Here is a 15,407-nt window from a genome sequence, read left to right on the forward strand (position 1 = left end):
GACTTCAGTGGCATCCCATTATATTTATATACCACAATGTACTCATTTATTCTCCAAGAATAGTATTTTCGAAGGTTTTTAAGGAGTCTACATCTTAGGTGAATTTTTAAGGAGAAAACAGACATCTTTCTACTACAGCCAAATTAATAACTGTATTGCAAGAAGGCTGAATTTCTGGAAATCCTGTTAACTCCCTAATTCTGTGGCTTCCAGGAAGTTTAACTTTACACCAAATTACTAATTTATTTGTCTCTATGTAACTGGAAGTATCTGATACATATATGTACAAGTCCTTATACAGAAATAAGTTCACTACAACATGTAACTAAGTTTGAAGTAGATGTCATGGTGACAAATAAGAAAAACTTTTTCCAGTTTTTAGGGAGCTACCATAGACTTGGTGACTGAACCTTGGACCAGAATAAAGTTGGAAAGAGAGAAGGAGGGGAATATATGTAATATACAGCTTCTTAAGGACAGAAATCATGTCACTCTTCATGTTTGTATACTCAGTGCCCTACAGAGAATGAATGCTTAATAATTGCATATTGATGAACTGGAAGCCCAGGCCATGACTCTAAATTGTCATGGAGAGAATGACTCTGTAAAACAGGTGAAAAGTCAACTGTCCCTTTGTTTTGTTGATTCTAATGGTCTCTTGTATTTATTTGTGGGTTATAGTATTTTCATATTCCCACCCATACTCTAATGATTAAGGAAGGACATTCTCTGATGAACATTGCATTTTATTATAAAAGCATAATGGAGAAGAAGAAAAGGTGCTGAATCTGGAATTAGGAAGACTTCCAATATATTCTGATACTTAATAACCCGACTAACCTCAAGCCTCTCATTTATAAAATGGGTTCAATTTCTAAAACTTTAGAAACAGGTATTTCATGTTGGACTTATAACTTGTTATGGAAATTTGTCCTATTTCTATTAAAATACCTCCCTTCTTTCAAAGAACAATTCAGTTGCCACATTTTCCATGAGACATTCCCTGATTACCCTAGTTGTCAGTATTGCCTCACTTTTGGAATTAATTTGTATTACTCTGTTCCCAAGATGTGTCAATTTAGCAATTAATTTGTATTACTCTGTACCCAAGATGAACGTGGTACAGCTTCTATTACTACATAAGTTCCCTGAAGATAAGTATATTTTTTCATTGTATTCCTAGTGTCTTGTACATAAAAACATAATAATTAAGTGTTGATTCAAATTAAATTAAATGATGTCATTAAACCAAAGCTTGTAGGAATCATTAGCTTCCCTGACAGACTAGGAGAAATTTCATTCATTTCCCAGATAACAGTTGTATGTATGTATGTCACGTAGGACTTTAAAGGCAAGAAAATTAAATATAGAAGAATGTAATTTAAAATGACTCTTGCTAACCTGAAACACCATCTTGCTTCAGATCGAGGTGGTTATTACAGGTGAATTGGTTAAGGATATTGCTGTTTTACTGGTATCTATGAATTGATGAAACTATTTTTAGTGATGCCACATAAAGTTTGGAATTTATTTTTAGGACTCAATTATATTTCAAGTTAATTTTCTAAAACCTACAAATTGAAAGCAATGAGAACAAAAATATTTTTGGCATAAAATTATATAAATATATATTTATTTTAAACTACAAGTGGAAAACAATTAGTAAAAGTGACAGTTAATCCTTTTAAATTGACAGCAAAAATTCTAAAGCTGAAACAAAATTTTGAAAAGCCTTAGACCTGTTAATGTTCTTGTGCATTCAGACATCAGATTAAAATCATTCTAAATTAATAAGTTCTAACCTTTTTATCTAAACAATGCATAAATTAATAAAATAATGTTTATTCTGTATTCCTGATGATCTAGATGTCAATAAAGTCATAAAATCACAAACATTTTATCATAAAATAATAATAATGTAATAGTCACTGTGCTAAGTGCTTTGCCATTTTATTTCATTTGATTTTCGTAACACCCATGGGAGGGAGATACTATTGCTATTTCTATTTTACAGGTGTAGAAACTAAGACAGTGGCTTGCCCAGAGTCATACAGCTGGTAAATGTTTAAGGCTAAATTTGAACTCAGGTCTTCTTGACTCTTGGTCTAATGCTTTATCCACTATGCCACCTAACTGCTCCATATATTTATCATATAGAATACATTTATCATCCCAATTAAGTATTTGAATCTAAAGTGAACTGCTTTAAAAAATCTGGCTTATTCTGAAAATGAATTGCTACTGGAATCAAATGTGGCATCTATGATCTTTTATTAATTTATTGTCTACATTCCTGATTTGAAGATAATTTGACAAAAGTGAGAAGGTTATATACTGTTAGATGATTCTGTCAAATGCAATTTGGCATGCCCTAAGATTAAGCCAAAAAAATGAAAAAACTTGATCTCCTTTCCTTTTGGTTTGCTATGGGATTGTGCTTTTCTCTATCTTTGTCAAAAAATACTTTATGCATTGAGAATTTGATACTTGAGAAGTAATAGGTGTAGAGGATAGAGAGTTGGAATTGAGTCAAGAAGGGCTTGGTTTAAATCTTGTCTCAGACACAACTATATGACCATCTGCAAGTCATCTGACCTCTCAGGGACTCAGGGAATTTTTTAGGGCTCTGACTTAATTTTAGAAGGCCCTTCTTATTAGTAGGAAGAAACACCAGTGATATGCTCTTGTTGATGTTCTGTTGTGTCTAATTTTTTGTGATTCCACAGAGGGTCCATGAGATTTTTTTTTGGAAAAAAGTTGTTTGTCATTCTTTTCTAATGGATTAAGGCAATCAATTAAATGACTTACCCAGAGAGCCTGGGGTCAGATTTTAATTCAGGTCTTCTTGACATAAGGTCCAGTGCTCTATTCAGTGAATCTCATTAAAGTAGGTCTTTTTTTCCCCTTCAGTATGGACTTATTAAAAAAGACTGGAGTTTATGACTTGGGCACAGAGTGAATGATGAGATTACTACTGCTTCTAGGAGCAGAATTAAGTGAACTCTGGTTGCAACAGAAATTTTCATTATCAACTTTAGCAACAGGTAGCAACCCACTAAGTTCACACAGAGATTAATAAAATTTGATTTAGTAAAACTTTAATAAATACTTGTATTAGAAGCTCTCCATGATAACTGAAAAATCACTGTCCCTTCAATTGTAGGTGTAATCTCACCTATGTGCAAAGCAAATACCAAACTGCATTGATTGAGGGAATTTCCCATCTCAAAGAAATCACAAATACAACAGGAAATAGCACAAAGGTAAAAGGAGAATCAAGTCATATAAATAAAAGTTAATTTAACATGGTTCATTACATTTTGAAAGCATTTTCTATATGCATATGTTTGAGATTTAATATTAACTATAAAACCTTATGCTTTGCATGAAATTCATTTCTTTTGCACAAAAAAGCAGACTCAGAAGTCACTGTAATTGCAATAAAGTACAGAGGACTAACAATCTTGAATGGGAAAATGGATAATTAAGATAATGTTTTAAATCACTAGTGGTTTTAGCATTGATAACAATTAGCTGTATCATCTGAGCTATGTGGGTAGAATGCCTCCCCAAAACTCTTCTGTAGTTCTAGGGAAGTTCCATTACTATGGCAGTTAGGTAATGCAATGATAGAGTACTGAGCCTAGAGTCAAGCAAAATTATCTTCTTGAGTTCAAATCTGGCCTCAAATGTTTATTAGATGTGTGACCCTGGGCAAGTTACTTAACCGTTTAACTCAGTTTATTCATCTGTAAAATGAGATGGAGAAGGAAATGGCAAATCATTCCAGTATATTTGCCAAGAAAACCTCAAATGATATGAAGAGTCTGACATGATTGAAATAACTGAACATCAGCAATTACTGTCATTTGAAAAGTAGCTGTGGATCCTATAAAAGTATGGTAACCTAGGAATGAAAAAAGAAAGGCCTTCAAGTTAATACTATTAAATATCCTCAGACTATAAGTATTCAGAGTGAGGTCAGGTATTCTTGTCCAACAGGATGAAAACTGTCATTGTCTAGAGGAAGAACCTGTGTGAATGCTCAACCAAAGGTATATTGGCAAATCAAATCAAATACCCCTTATATTATAGCTATATCCTGGGATAGTTATGATCTTGCTAGCTCTAGGAAGAGGGCAGGATAGATGGGAGAGTCATGGAGGAAGGAGATTAGGAAAGGGATCTTGTAGAAGACTGGATCAGTACTGAATTTAAAAAGGAAGCTAAGGAAATCAGCAGGTAAATGTGAGGAAAAAAGAGTGATGATCCCAAATACTGGAAAAGTCATTGAAAAGGCTAGGAATCTAGAAGTGAAGGAACAGCAAGGTCTGATCACTAGATCATAAAGTATCTTCCCACAAAAGTAGGAAGAAAGTTGATAGGTGTATGCTTTGGTACATAATTCCTATGGATGTACAAGTTGTTACCTTTAATAATTATTAGTATCATTGATATTTATGCTACTCCATTTTGTCTACTACAAAGCAAATATGCAAAAACAAGATATGGTCAGAAATAGACTTTAAAAGATGCCTTTGAGACATGAATACATGACTTCAACTGCTGAGTGGGTATTCTTGGGGCAGGGTTATCTGAAAAATATATTGCTAATTCATCTAATTTGGATTTTAATTCCCTTTTTTTGGTATTGTTTTTGTGAGTGTGTGTGAGTGTGTGTTAGATCCAATGGGGTTAAATGCCATGTCCAAGATCACATAGCTAGTAAGTATGAAGAATCTGAGACCAGACTTAAACTCAAGTTCTCCTAACTCCAGAGTCAGTGCACAGGTGGAATAGTGTCCTTGGAGTCAAGAAAACTGGAATTCAAATCTGGCCTCAGACACTTCCTAGCTGTATGATCTTGGGCAAGTCACTTAACCCTGATTGTCTTGCATCCAGGACCATCCCCAGTCATCCTGACTCACATCTGGCCACTCAACCCAGATGGCTCTGTAGAACAAAGTGAGACTGGTGACTTAGCACAGCAACCTCCTCACTCAAATCCAATTCAAGGGCTTCTAGACAAACATCAGCATATGGATTTTAAAATCTTTTTCATCCTGTTGGAGATCCTCCTATTCAGTTTTTTTTATATATTAATCCTTCTAATTTCTTGTCCACTGATGAAATGGCATGGACTTCCAGGTCAGGAGTTCTGAGAAATGGATTTAATTTTAATAGAGAATCACAGGCTCTGAGAAATAGTTCTTGGCATCAAGAAATTATTTGATTTCTGTGCAGTGGGGTATATAGGCAATGGTGTAAATGGGAGGAAGTGGATAGAAATTCACAGGCAATGGGATCAAGGAAGGAAGATGTTGACCATGTGGGTAAATCTGGGAAGTGTGTGTCTGTTCTTATGTGAAAGATGTGAGTAAATTTCAAGAAAAGTTCTTATGTAATGTGTATTTTTAAATTATATTGTAATAAAAAAGGTTGACATCACATTTCAAAAGCCTATCTCTTAGGAAAAAATATTTACTGAGCATCATAATTTTCACTTGTAAATTTATAAAAGACAAAAAGGAGCTCTAAATTATTAATCTACAGAAAAGAATTAATCATTTATAGTAGGGTTCAAACTTCTCAATAAAAGTGTGCTTTAAAATGCAGATTTCAATGAAATCTCTATAAGAAAGAAAATATTTTATGATCATTAATGTTAGCAAAATTTAATCTCTCAAAAATATTAATAATATTTAAATATAACAAGCTATACTTAGTCTTATTCTAATTTGGTCCTAAAATAGCAATGATGACATAGTTGAGTTTGAAATGCTCATTTTGTATATAAAATGGAATTAGATAATAAAAGTAATCACTCACTTCTAGGCACCAATCATTTTGCATACTTTATTTCATTCAGTCCTTCTAATATATAGCAAAAAAATATATTAGGGAAGCAGACACCTAGGTGGTGCAGTGAATGAAGCAAAAGACCTGATGTCAGGAAGATCCGAGTTCAAGTGTAGCTTTACAACCTTACTAGCTTTGTGACCCTGGGCAAGTCATGCAACCTCTTCTTGTCTCAGTTCCTCATATGTAAAATGGTAACATATTAGAAAAGGAAAAACAAACCATTTCAGTATCATTGCCAAAAGAACACCATGGACAATGTTTATGGAATCATTTAGTGTTGGATACTACTTAACAGCAACAAATATCAGAGAAGTTAATATAATATAATAGAACATTTTTTTAACAGAAGAGATCAATCCTGAATCTCAGAAAGTTAGAGTACATCATAAATAAATGTTAGAGCTAGAAGGAAACAAAGATAATCAAATACAGCCTCCTCAAATATACCTGAGTCATGTGAAATGACTTGTCTGATCACACAGGAAAGGAACAAGAACTAAAACTCAAACTCAGGTTTTCCAATTTCAAATCTAGAGTTTTTAATTTATTGTTGGATTCTACAACTAATGTTGGGGAATTATGATAACTGAAAAAACTGTAAAGAGATTTCAATCACTAGTGGGTTGAAGATTAGAGCCTATGGCAATTTAAAGTTTTTAAAAGTAATTTCTGGGTAATTTAATCATTTTATTAATAAGGCCAGCATGTTATTAATAAAAGGATGATCATCTTGTCATTTCTCTTAGATCCCTAATGGTGGAGGGTTTGCAGTTTATATGCCCTTTGAAGAGGACAACTCTGATTGGTTAACAAAATGGTCTGAAAGCAACATTGTGTCAACCTTGGACAGAGAGTCTATCTCTATATCCAGACAATACCCAGTTGTCTAAAGAATTTATGTCCACCTAAACCTGAGCAAATCAGAATAGCTACCCCACCTCTGTGGGGTATAATCTCATTATTAGCAATGTCCTTTTAGAGACTACTTCTAAAATCAGTATTTTAGGAAAAAGGGGGAACTCTGGATCTCCCCAATTCATTGATTATTAATTTTTATCAAGATCAAGTAAATAAACTGAAAAAGGAAATAGATTTATTTGTGTTCTAAGGAAGAATGACCACTTGTAGCAGCTTCAGTCTCATCAGAAAAATTATACTTATATAGCCATATAAAGGTCAGTCAGTGGGTTACACATCCAATCAACAGCAATCTGCAGCATTTACCCAAACCATTGGAATAATGTTCTACTGTACAGGGAAGACTGATTATTGTTTGTTGTAACTGATCAACCAGGTTATTAATAGTATAGTCCTGATTTGTGGTTCTTACAGATATATATATATATATATATATATATTATATGTATATGCATATATATACATATATATGCATATACATATATATATATACATACATATATATATATATATATATATATATATATATATATATTAGATATGCAATCCAGACAAAATAGGAAAATAGGAGATGAGGTTAAGAAATGAACTTCAAACTTTATGGGAAACAATTTGTGATAATTATTTTTTAATGTGACCTTACTATGAACTGATGAAGATCCCCAATATTTTTATTCATTTGTTTCAGTAATGTCTGATCTTTCATGATCCCATTTTGGGGTTTTCTTTGCAGGGATACTGTAGTTGTTTGCCATTTCCTTCCCCAGACCATTTTATAGATGAGAAATTGGGGCAAAGAGGGTTAAGTGTCTTGTCTAGGTCACATGTAAGTATCTGAAGTCAGATTTGAACTTAGGAACATGAGTCCTCCTGACTCTAGGTCTGGCACTCTATCTACTCTGTCACCTAGTTAGCCAATTTATAATAATTATTGTAAATATAAAATGATATTTTTTGCGTCTATTCACTTCTTTCCAATTATTATCACCACCTCTTATCATTTCCCTTATAAACTAGCCTTGGAAAATTGAGATACCAATGCAATGCTGATGAAGTTCAACTATTCTGTAGAACAATTTGGAACTATGCCCAAAGGGCTATGAAATGATGAATATCCTTTGACCAAGTAATATCTCAAAAAATGAAAAAAACAAAAAGGGGAAGGACCTATATGTTTAAAAATATTTATAATGGCTCTTTATGTACGGGCTACAAATTGGAAACTGAGGGAATATTCATCAATTAAGGAATGACTGAATAAGTTGTATATGATTGTGATGGAACACTATTTTGCTCTAAGAAATGCTGAGTAGGATGGTCTCAGAAAAACCCAGAAAGACTTATATGAACTGATGCAAAGTGTAATGAGCAGAATAAGGAGAACATTATACACAGTAATAGCAATATTATATGATAATTAATTGTGAATGACTTAGTTATTCTCAGCAATACAGTGATCCCAAACAATTCTGAAGTACTTATGATGAAAAATGTTATCTCTCTTTAGAGAAAGAACTGATGGAGTCTGGATACAGATCAAATCATACATTTTTGTTTTCTTTATTTTTCTTGTGGAGTTTTTTTGCTTTGTGCTTCATAAAATTGACTCACTTTTTTTAATTGAATTCACTTTTTTGTGAATTGACATTTCACAAAATGACTGACATGAAAATGTGTTTTGCAAGACTGCACATGTATAATCTATATAAATTTGTTTTCCTTTTCAATGAAGGGGGAGGGAATTTAAAACTCAAAAATAAAAAATATTAAAATTGTTTTTACATATAATTGGGGAAAATAAAGTATTAAAATAAAAGTAAACTAGCCTTCTAGATAAGTTTCCCCTATTTCAAAATGTACTATTTCTAATTAATGTTCCAAATATATACTGCCAAAATAATTTTTCTAATACATAGTTCAAGTGATATCAATCCCCTGCTTAAGATCTTCAGAAGTTTCTCACTTTTTCCATAATAGGGGTTCTTAACCATTTTTATATCATAGAGTCCTGTGACAGTTTGATGAAACATGTGGACATTTTTAAATTTAAAAAAATCAAATATATTGTATTACAAAGGAATCAATTTATACTGAAATAAACATGTACTTTTTTATCCCTTCAAGTTCATGGATCCCTTAAATTCTATCTACAGATTCTAAATTAAGAATCCATGTTCTAGAACAAGATAGAAACTTCCCTTTCATACCTATCAACTTCTTCACAGTCTCCAGACTAGTTTTTTGACTTATTTTATCTCTCCTCTCTTCATATACTTAACACATTCCAATCAAATTTGCTTGCTTTTTATTTCTTGGATTTAAATTTTCAATCTCTCACTTCTATGCCTTTCTTTATAGAGACTGTCAGTACTAGGAATGCTGTACTTCTTTACCTCCATCTCTTTGAATCCCTTTGCTTCCTTCTAGACTCAACTCATCTACTGCTTTCTATATGGAGGGTTTTGATTCCCCTACCTAATGGTTAGTGCTCTTCTGTCTCTTCTAACTATTGTTTTTATCTTTACTTAAATATCATATCAATATTTCAGTAGAATAGAAATTCTTTGAGGGTAGCAATTACTTTTCTTTTTGTCTTTGAGTCTTCCCCTCTACCCCCAAACAGATCAAAGCCTTGTACACCTTAATGAGTGCTTTTTGACTTAAATTAAAAATTGCCAAAAGTTTTGTAAGAATTTGGGATTATAAAATAAATCAACTCACTAACTATATCAATTTCAGTTATTTTCTTTCCCAATTTTCCAAAATGGTGGAATTTCAGAGTTGATAGGAACCTTTACAGTTGTTTAATCAAACCAATATCTCTCTATATGAACTGAACAAGTGGTCATATTTGAATCTACTACCTCTCCAATCAGGTAACTCCATTTTTTAATAACTCCAGTTGTCATCTATTTTTTTTACCACTTTGCAACTTATATTCTCTTTGTTTTGCTGTCAAATTGAACAAGTCTAATCCCTCATTTTAAAGAAATGACATTTCTTTCAATAGTTGAAAACAGTTATAAACCTTCTCCTTCCTAAACATCCTAACTTTTTTTAAATGCATATATACTCTTTTGCTCTCCTCTTGATTCTTTCCAGTTTAATATTCTTTTTCAAAATGCAATGTAAGAATACTTTTTTTAGATCAGAAAAGACAATGATCAGTGTTGGAAGGGATGTGGGAAATCTGAGACACTAATGCATTGTTGATGGAGCTGTGAACTCATCCAACCGTTCTGGAGAGCAATTTGGAACTATGATCAAAGGGCAATAAAAATGTTCATACCCTTTGATCTAGCAATACCACTACTGGGTCTGTACCCTGAAGAGATCATGAAAAACAGTGTAAAAACCCGACATACAAAAACAGTCCTAGCAGCTCTGTTTGTGCTGGCAAAGAATTGGAAATTGAGTGAATGTCCATCAATTAGGGAATAGCTGAACAAATTGTGGTATATGTATGTTATGGAATACTATTGTTCTTTTAGAACCAGGAGGGATGGGAATTCAAAGAAACCTGGAAGGATCTGCATGAACTGATGCTGAGCAAGATGAGCAGAACCAGAAGAACATTGTACCTCCTAACAGCAACATGGGGTTGATGATCAATCTTAATAGCCTTGCTCATTTCATCAGTGCAATAATCAGGGACAATTTTGGATATCTGAAATGAAGAATACCATTTGTATCCAAAGAAAGAATTGTGGAGTTTAAACAAAGACCAAAGACTACTATCTTCAATTTTTTAAAGAAGATATCTTATTATGCAATTTTGCTATCTCTCATATTTTATTTTTTCTTTAAGAATATGCTTTTTTCTCTCCATACATTCAATTTTGATCAATATATAGCATGGAAACAATGTAAAGACTTTCAGACTGCCTTCTGTGGGGGGTGGGGGAGGGAAGCGAGATTGGAGGAAAATTGTCAAATTCAAAAAACAATTAAAAATAGAATATTTTTAACCTTAATAACATAGGAGGAATAAGTTTGACAACTTTAGCACAACTGACTCCATTTTAAGCTTCTAATTATGATGAGTTATTTTGAATAATTTATTTTCCTATAAATTGTTTTTAATCATAAGATTAGCAATAGTATGATATAACAATATATATGGGTGTATGTTCTTTTTCCTTAATATCTTCTTTGTTTATTTGGGGGTTTCTCAGTTTTCTCATGGAGAAAAAAATTTAGTTATAACTCAACCTTATATCCACCTGACACTTGTACAACACAATTCTGGATAGTAAAATTTGGTGTATGTTGTCTTAATTCCTATTGCATAAGGAGGAAGAATTCATCAAGAAAATAATTTGTAGAACACCTTGAAAATCCATGCTTTGCCTTCAAAGTTCAATTATTATCTTTCATCCACTGTTCAATCCATTTCATTATCTGATCTAAATTATTCTCTAGTTCTTCTGGTACATTGCTTGGCAGCTTGTGCACTATTTTAGGCTTGTAGGAGGCCATGGCTTCTTCATAAAGAATTTGGAAAATTTCACACTGTATATTGTCCTGTAGTTTCTTTACACTGTATCCCCTCTTTTCAAGTCTTGAATATAACACAGAATTATCTGTTTGAAGCACAAAAACTATATGAAACCATCGTTCAGGAAAGAAGTCACAGCCATGGTAATCAACAATAATTCCACCTTCAGTCATTTTATTTTCTAACTCATCAACTACTCTGTCTTCATCCAAAATAGGACATTCGTATTCTTCATCAAAGCCATCATATAACTGTCCTTCTTGTGCTAAATCACCTACATTAATGCATGTCAGTCTTGTTCTTGATGCAAGCAAGTTCTTTGCCTAGTGTGGTCTTTCCAACCCCTGGTGTACCCGTGAGCAGGATAGCCTCATGGAGGCCGACTCTGCCCCAGCGCCACTGGGTGTATGTTCTTTAAATAACTGATAGGCACATGGGGACCCTCTAATAGGACAGATCACCACTGGAAAAATAATTTTAAAAACTTTATCAGTAATTCATGTAATGAACTGTTAAATTATGTGTAGGTAAATTATGAAATACCTATAGCTAGAAATGTGAAAAACTCTAGAGACCCTACTTGCTCCTAGATTGCAGCTAGGACTGACTCCTGCATTAGTCACATGAGACTAAATAATATTTACTTGAGAGCAGTGCTAATAGACAGAAACTTTCCAAAAGACCACCAAAGAGGGATATATGTGGTCTCCCAATTGGCAGCAAGGCTACTTTGTTACAAGCAATGAAGTTTGCTCTTAGAAGAAAGTATGAGTGCATTGTTCATTGTGAAGTATTAGATCATTTTGTCCTTTGGTTGCACTATTTAGCAAATATAACAACAAATCAGCTATAAGCATAAACCTTGTGTTTATAAATGACCAAAACTGAACACAAGACTCTGTTTGTGGTCTAACCAAAGCAGGTGACAGCTGGATTATCATCTTTTTATCCTTGAATTCAATGATTCTCCAAGCAGTCCAAGATGAAATTAACTTTTTGGACTTCCTCCTCACCCTGCCTACTCACATTGAGTTTGCAGGCCACTAAAAGCCCCAGATTCTTTTTTTCTTTTTCATACAAGCTCCTGTCTAATCCTGTACAAAAAAGGAATTTTAAGAAACTTGCTGAAAGGCCAGACAGAACATTAGGGCTGGCTAAGTTCATTTAAATTTGTCTCAGCCTTAGTCGATAAAACCTTGTACTCCAAGTGGAACATAGAGCTCTGGAGACCTAGGAACCCAAATGACTGATATTCAAGACAAATCTGAAAATTATTCAGCTTTGCTGAAAGGGCTTAGCAGGCCAAATCTCCAGCATGGACAAAACTGTTAGCAATTTATGTTTAAAAAATTTTGATTTCCCAATCTTTTGTATAGGATTAGAAAGTTAACCTTCCTAGGCCTTAACTGATTGTGGTGAAAAAAGGGGTAAGAGGTAAACTTGAGAACTTCTACTCTTTTTGATCTGGGCAACATTTTAAATTCTTATATTTTCTTTCCCAAGTCAGAAGGAAAGTTGCAAGAGAGTTAGAAAAGGCCTAAATTTAACTCTCCCTTCCCTAGCTAAATAGTTCCAAAGGGATTTCTGTGATTTATTTTCTAATATTCTCCAGCTTCTTAACTGTATCTCTTTTCCTCCAGGAGGAAAGATATATCCATTAAGGGTAGATATATTTCTCTTAGACTCTTGTGGAGCATTATTTTTTTAGTTTTTTTGGGGGGAAGTATATTAATATACAGAAAAAGCAGGATCAGGAAATTCATAAATGCAAATGTGATTTAGGTTAAAGTTGAAAGTTCTAATCACTGGCTTTTCTACTGATTATTGAAATAGCAGGGATCTGTAGCCAAAACTGAACTTTCAAAAGACTAGCTGGCTAATTGACTCTGGTAACCATAGTGTTAGGGACATTGTTAAACTCACAATGGTTTTGAAGTAGTCTGTGGGAAAGAGGAGTTCTTACAAAAGATTAAGCCAAGTTAAACATAGTAGGGGAAAAATATGCTGTTATTCCCTTTACTCAAAGGCTGGGTTAAAAGTTTGATTATGTGGGAAGAAGCCAAAGGGTCAGATATACAAAACCCAGGGAACCTGGCACCATTACAAATACCTAAATATAACTTATGGTTTCAAATGCCTTTTCCTATTTCATTCCATTAATTTAAGAACCTTGATATAGATTTCTATCAATCCCCAAAGGGTAGATTTGGTTCTTTATTAAACAATCATTTTATTTCTGGAAATTTTAAAACCAAATCATATTTTGCACGCTAATATTTTTCTGCAAAAATGCCAGTATAACCCTAACGGCAACACGGGGGCGATGATCAACCTTGATGGACTCACTCATTCCATCAGTGTAACAGTCAGGGACAATTTCGGGCTTTCTGCAATGGAGAATACCATCTGTATGCAGAGAAAGAACTATGGAGTTTGAACAAAGACCAAGAACTATTACCTTTAATTTAGAGGGGAAAAAACCCCTGATATCTTATTGCCTGATCTAGTTATCTCTTATACTTTATGTTTCTTCCTTAAGGAAATGATTTCTCTCTCATCACATTCAATTTGGATCAATGTGTACTGTGGAAACAATGTAAAGACTGGCAGATTGCCTTCTGTGGGGGGTGGGGGGGAGGGAAGTAAGATTAGGAGAAAAATTGTAAAGCTCAAAATAAATAAAACCTTTAAGCAAAAAAAAAAAATGCCAGTATAATTTTGTGGACATTGCAGCTATTTACAGATCAGATTTATTATTTCTATAGGACATTGATGTTTAACAGGTGGCATGGAAATAATTGTATGTGTAATACATATTTAATGATGAATTTCATTATTTACAGAAGAAATAATATAAATTGAATTTATATTACTTAGGAGTACATAAACTATAAAAGTAAAGTCAGAATAACTGGACATTCTGAGAAAATTCCCTTGAAATGGAATCACTTTAATACTTACAGTAACACTATCTCACAGTATTGTTTCAAAGACCATAAGAAATCAAAGCACTAACTAGGACTAAACCATCAGAACATGATCCCAATGTGATAACTCCATTTTGTAGAGTGTTTCTACCCTCCTCAGCTCCAGTGTTTCATTTCTATCCCACTTCACCAGCCAATAATTTCAAAATGTACTTTCTGCCCTTGACTACTATTTCCTTTCCACCCCTAGCAGTGAGTGTTCTAATAAATCTGTTTTCCCCCATTCCCAAAACTTCTTTCAAATGAAAAATTGTTTGATTTTGACTTTAAGTGCAATAATGTACATAAAATATTTTTCTAAGTCTTCAAGAAATATGCCAGATGATGTTGATAACAAAGGTATAAAACCAATTTACAGGAGTAATTACTGCAATCAAATAGGCAGAGAAAGGTCAGTCAGTGTGGACATGGCAAAATTTATAATGTTATTAAAAATAAAATTAGGTTATTGGTACTGTTAAATTGTTCTCTGGGTGAGTCAAACTCGGAATAGGCTTATATGAGTATGACTGTAGTTATGCATATATGTACATTATATACATTTATATACATATTTACACACACATATGCATACATATTTGACTGTATATTATATTCTAAGGAGAAATATGTCAAGACTGTTGGGATAAGAAGGTCCTTGGAATGTGCTGATATCTTATTGTGGAAATTTTGTCCTTTTTCCAAGGATCGCAATATTGTTAAATGGAGTTAAGTATTATGTTCTTTGGGTTGAAATTTTATAATATTTCTGAAATCCCCTGAGACATTACTGAAACAAAAATTTGTTTCTTTTCTTCTTTTTCTTTTCAATCTGAATCCATTTGACTTCCTGACAATTCAACTTTACAATTCCTTTCTCCTTGCACCCTCCTACTTTCCTCCTTACTTTCCTCCTACTCCCTAAAAAACCACTTACCTCATGTTAGTTGTTCAGTTCATAACTGGAGAGAAGTAGTGGTGATATATTTTATTTTTAATTTTTTCTGAATTAGGACTGTCATTGTTTGGAATATAAATAAGAATGTGATGAGGCCAAGAGGTAAGACATATCTCTCCAGTTAAAAAATAAGATGCCCCAAGGAATCTATGGGTTTGTAATGTTGCTCATTTTAACAGCTTATTTTAATGTATTGGTTGGTTTT

At 33.2% G+C, this 15,407-nt stretch overlaps 1 pseudogene; it reads right to left on the minus strand.

Moving 5' to 3' along the window:
- Positions 1-11,097: 11,097 nt before the first annotated feature.
- On the minus strand, positions 11,098-15,186 carry LOC141519185 (adenylate kinase isoenzyme 6-like; annotated as a pseudogene).
- Between the last annotated feature and the right edge of the window lie 221 nt (positions 15,187-15,407).

Source organism: Macrotis lagotis, chromosome 3, assembly GCF_037893015.1.
Source record: "Macrotis lagotis isolate mMagLag1 chromosome 3, bilby.v1.9.chrom.fasta, whole genome shotgun sequence".
Lineage (NCBI taxonomy): Eukaryota > Metazoa > Chordata > Mammalia > Peramelemorphia > Peramelidae > Macrotis > Macrotis lagotis.